Source organism: Fragaria vesca, linkage group LG2, assembly GCF_000184155.1.
Source record: "Fragaria vesca subsp. vesca linkage group LG2, FraVesHawaii_1.0, whole genome shotgun sequence".
NCBI classification, from domain to species: Eukaryota; Viridiplantae; Streptophyta; class Magnoliopsida; order Rosales; family Rosaceae; genus Fragaria; species Fragaria vesca.
In genome coordinates, this window is record NC_020492.1 from 15,784,987 (window position 1) to 15,790,848 (window position 5,862).

A 5,862-nucleotide genomic window follows, 5' to 3' on the forward strand; every position below is an offset into this window, starting at 1 on the left:
TAGTGCGATTTTCGAAACGGGTTCTAGCGGATATCGGAGATCTGTGGAGCTTTTGAGCTCGAAGTTAGAGGACTTGCCTTTCGTATGCTTTAAGTTATTTCTTTTGGAACTTGAGCTGAGTTTAGCCATGAGTTTTGATTCTTTCTTGAACTTATAGCTTTCATTGGATGGTGAACCACAAAGTATAGTAGTGGGCCTGTTATGGAAATTAATTTTTATATTCATTGATTAATTTTGATGCTACAAGCTCGGTTATCAGAGAATCTTTTTGGTGGGAAGCCGTGGCCCTGGGAGATGTAGGAGACATGAGCATATCTAATTTTCAGATCCTCTTCTGCTATCAGATTAATCGTTATTAGAGGTAGAAAGAAGTGTGTTTGTCGGGTTCAAAGGTTTTGGCATTTAGAATCATTATTGTGGAATGGCTAGAGTGAGCCGTGTGTTTTTAAATGTTGCTCTTGGGGTCGCGATTGCACCCGAATAAGTAGCATGGCTGGAGATGTAAATTTTGTCAATGCTTAAAGAAGGTGTTCTATTTACGTGGATTTCAAAGTCAAGTTTTGCATCACGAATTGACTGTGCCAATTTTCGTGGGCATTGTTAATCAGTTTTGTTTATGGTGAGCATGAGGGAATCCAATTTTCACATGATAGTTATGCTTCAGATTATCTTCTGGTTTGTGGTAAAGAGAATAGTGGAGATAACAGAATCAGGAGAGAGTTGGAATTCCCATAAGCTGCTAGTTTGTTGTGCATAAAATGGTAATGTAATAGTTTTGGTGGAGAGACCTAAGTGACGTGGTATTGATCTTTTCATAATGTCATTTCGGGAATCGAGGTTACCATATGTTGGTGGACTGGTCACTTAGGCAGAGCAAGGTTGTCTTGTGGACTTGCGAGAGCTTTGACTTCGTGAAAGACTCTACGAAGTGTCTCAGTATTAAAAGTGATTGTTGCAGTTCTACAGTGTGTGCATCCTTAAATCTGTTCAATTAGCGAGTCTTAATTTTGACCCCTATGAGCATGTGGGAATGCGTGAACTTTAGTTTCTAGCAAGTGGGCTTCATTGTCGAGTTGTCAGCAGCGTAATGACGAGGTTGTTACGTGATATTAGGAGATTTGAGCTCGATGGTGATAGCAAATTTATGCGCTTTATTTGGGTTAACTATTTCCATTGCTCAGAAAAGAGTGTGCATACCTACGGGTACTCGTACTCTAGAGCAGGTATCACTGAACTCACTTGCCTGTAAACGTTAGTGGTAGTTCAACGAAGGATTTAGAGTCTTCAAGAAGATTTAAAATAATTCAGGATTCAAATGAAAAGGTTAAAGGAGTTAGAGATAGACTCAGGGCATCTCTTAGTAGCCAGAAGAGTTTTAAAGATGTCCGCAGGAAGGACCATGAGGTTCAAGTGAGTGTTTGGGTGTTTTCGAAATTGTCTCCTTGGAAAGGGGTGGTACGTTTTGGTAACGTGAAAAGCTTGGTCCGAGATTTTTTAGTCCTTATGGGTTTTAAGATCAAGTTGGCTCTCTTGCTTATTGGTTAGTTTTGCCTCCAGAGTTATCCAGGATACATAATGTGTTTCATGTATTCATGCTTCGCAAGTTTATTGCCGATCTCTCTCATGTGTTGCAAGAGCAGCCGGTTCAGATTCTTGACCGAAAGGAGCAAGTGCTCAGGAACAAAACAATCCCACTTGTCGAGGTGCTTTGGAGAAGTCATCAAGTAGAGGAAGCTACTTGGAAATCAGAGGAGCAAATGAGGCAGCAGTATCCCTATCTCTTTGATTGTCAGGTATGTAAATTTCGAGGACGAAATTTTTATAAGGAGGGGAAAATTGTCACATCCCGACTCTTAAATTTTTACCTTATTTACTAGCTTGGTATTAATAATAGTTTTACCGTCTTCGTCAATAAGTTTATAGTTTCAAAGGTCTCTCGAGGGGTTTTGAGGGATGATTATTACGGAGGAATTATTCGTAGGAGAAATATTTGACTACGGTAAAAGGATAAATTTTAGCTAGTAAAAAGGTAAGTTTTTTTATAGGGTATTATTTTTTGGGGTGTTAATTTTTAGTGTTGGGTTTTAAATGGTGGGTTGGGGAACCGGTTTGGAAAGCCCAAACCTTAATTTCTCTCTTTTTACCCGACTCTCTCTCCTCTCCCCCGATTCTTCTTCCTTCACCGGTGTTCTCCTCCACTGCCTACCGCCGTTCGGCCAGCTCCGGCCGCCAAGTTGGTCCCCATCGAACCACCACCCTCTCCTCTTCATTTCCGGGTAGGTGACCGAAACCCTAGCGCCGCCGATCGGGAGGAAACTAGCTCAAAGGGTCCGACTGCCGTAGCTCTCCATCACCGGAGCTCCCTCCTCCGGCCACCCTAGCCGGAGCAACTTGGCTTGTTTGAAAGCCCTCCTCCCATGCAGCAATCCCTCCAAAGGATTCACTTCCCCTTGGTCTAGGTAAGGAGATTTTGGTGTTGGAAACTCTAGGGCTCAATTTTTTGTTTTTGTTCAATTGCCCTAGTTAGGCTTGGAATTGATGTTTATGCTAGTTAGGGAAGTTGTAAAGGGGGTTGAGAGGAAGATGCTGTCAAAATTTCATAGGAATTAGAGGTCGCCGAAATCGGCCTCCAGCCGCCGCTGCCGGCGGAGCTGGCGCCGCCGCCGCTGTTTGGGGGTTTTGTATAGTTTTAAGTGTGTTATATTAAGGGGAGTTTAATGATGTGAAGTTTGAAATTTTTGGAGAAGTTTTGGATAGGTTTGAGATTTTTTCAAAGTTTGGCATTTTGGCGGATTAATAAGGTAGAATCCGGCTGTTGGATTAAAGTCGTATAATCTGTGAAAGGATGTAGTTAAGGCTGCTGGTTTTAGTGTTGAGGTGTGGACCGTATCGAAGTTAGGCAATGATGAGCGTGAATTGGCTCTCGGTTAATTTTGCCTATTTTGTTTAAATATTAGATTTTTAGTTGGGAAATTAATTATATATTTATGCCAGGGTTCAAGGAAATCTCACTGGAGTGGCGATTTGGATTTCATCGGGCTTATGCCTAGAGTTGTGAGTGGACCTTTGTTTTAATTGAACAACATGCGATGAATTATTTTGTTGATAATTTATTTCTTCTGATGAGACTTATTGATTTCTTGGCTATTTGGCAATTTTTCCTCCTTTGGAGAGATCCTGAAAATGAGATTTTCGGTGGATATGTTTATTGGATGTTATGAGTATGGTATGTATATAAATGCTAGCTAGCCCTACGTGCTTGGTCCATCATTGTCACACCCCAATTTTCGAAGGATAAATTTTAAAAATTTGGGCATGATATAACTCACAAAAAGACTCCATAAACTCATCGACTGAGTTAAACATTATATCTCCTTATTTACAACAACTTGAAAAGTCTAGTAAAAATGAAGATGCTCACAAGTGCTTAAAAACAACTACTATAATATACAATAAATTGTACATCATCTAAAACCCAACCTCCATGCCTCTGCCTCAACCTTGTTGATCATCACCTGCAAGTCTAACCCCTACACCATGAATTGGTGCACCGGGTTGTAAACAACAAACCCGGTAAGCTAAAACGCTCATATGAGTAATTCTCAAAATTTACTCAACATCTCCAACAACACATAAGATAAAACTGGAAATTCCTGTTTTAGAACTTAGTTCAGGAATTCCCTCAAAACAATACAATTCCAAAAGAGAACAAATAATAAAACAGAATCAAAATCATAAGATTAAAGAATCTCTTGCATTAAGCATAGTTCAGGAGATTCTCAAAATAAGGATATTAAATGACAACAAATAAGAACAATGTTAAAACCACATAATCAAATACTTTTACAATATACATGTACCCATAAGTCCCAGATACCAATAAGGTATCTCCCATGACCTACAACAAACACATGTACCCATTAGTCCTAGATATTAATAAATACCTCTCATGACCTACAACAACAATTTATGTACCCATGGGTCCCAGATACCTTCAGGTACCTCCCATGACCTACACCGACAGACGGACTAGAGCTCTATTCATAACCGTAACCAATCACCCGGCCAAAGGCTTTAAACCCGGTTTGACTGTCCAATATCACATCAGAAAATAAAAATAGCGTCATAACCGTAACCAATCACCCGGCCAAAGGCTTTAAACCCGGTTTGGCTGTCCAATATCACATCAGAAAATAAAAATAGCGTCATAACCGTAACCAATCACCCGATTAAAGGCTTGAACCCGGTTTGACTATCTAACTTATTTTATCTTACCTATAAGCCGTTGACGATCAAGCTCATTTATTTTTAAAAACAAACAATAACGTATACTTTAATTCAACATCATCAACATCATCATCATCATCACAATCATCAAAATCATTATCATTGCAACCACAATTATCTAAAAGCATAACATTTAAATCATCATCATATCTTTGATTCAACATCATCAACAACACAAAGAGCACATCATAAAATTATATCCTTCCACATAGATATAATTATATGAATAAATCTAGATATTTCCACAAGAAATAATCTATCAATCACCAATAAAATTATGATCACGAGGAACTTAAAATAATCATATAAGGAAAACTTGTTTTATCTTACCTATGAGCCGTTGGCGATCAAGCTCATATATTTTAAAACCTTTAAAAACAAAATTTTCTAAATTATAAGCATCATCATCATCATCATCATCAACAAAACCAACATCACAATCATCATCAAAATAAATAGGTCTCAAAGTGGACCTTGGTGAGATTTTACTCACCTAACAAATCCCGCTGCGTCTTCAACAACAACACAAGAGAATGCACAACCAAGCTCTCAATAACCACCTATTAATAAATGTTCACTTTAGAAACCAAACAATGACCAAAACACTTCCCCCTTGAACCAAGTCTCTACCTTTGACCCAAGGTCTTGTTCTTCAAGACCACCCTTCTTCCAAGACCTCCCAAGTTATAGGAACCCTCAACCAACCTAATATAAAAGTAAAACACGACGACTTCTACTCTCAAAACTTCAAAGCACAACATCTCACTCAAACTCAAAAGACTTGAACCTAATATGCCTTTCCAAAACATAACAGAAACTTAAGGAATCCCAACACGCTCACAAACCGTACCCATGCTAACATAACACCAATGCAAAAGCACTGACAAATGCGTTGCCACAGGCCGCCATAGGCGACAGCGAGTGGCCTCACACACCGCCTCCCAACACTTTAAAAAAAATAACAATTCCCACTGCCCTCAACTATGGAAAAAAAATACTAAACTAAGCAAACTGAGCATCCAACATACCAGAGACTGTCACCAATTCAAAACGAAACTGCCGAAACTCGGCTTAAAGCTCAACCGCTGAATCTGCAAATTGGAAGCTCAAGGTCTCAAATCAAGATTTGATGCTAGCCTAGCAATACCCAGAAGAGCAAGGACCCTCAAAACTTACCTAGAACAATCCCCTTGACGTCGTCGAACTAGTCGGAACCAGCCAAGACTGCTCTGCTTGCCTTCCGCTACTACAGTTCAAGACGAGGCCACCCACTTGCCTAGGAAGCTTCACACGGAGGAGACGAGCCTAACTAGACAGGTTACGTCGTCGAGGATGATAGGTGCATTCTATGTAACGTTCTTAATGTATTTCCGACCCTATTTAGTTATGTAATTCCTTTAACAATATTGATTTTAACTTAGTTTGTGTTTTTAGGTCACAAATAAAGCCGAGGAGCACAAAAGAGGCAAAAGAGGAGAAATCTTGAAGGAAAAGGAATCCATATGACGCAAGGAAAGAAATCTAAAATCTGCCAGGAATAGTCAGTCAACTTCAACAGAGAATTGTGATCAGCTC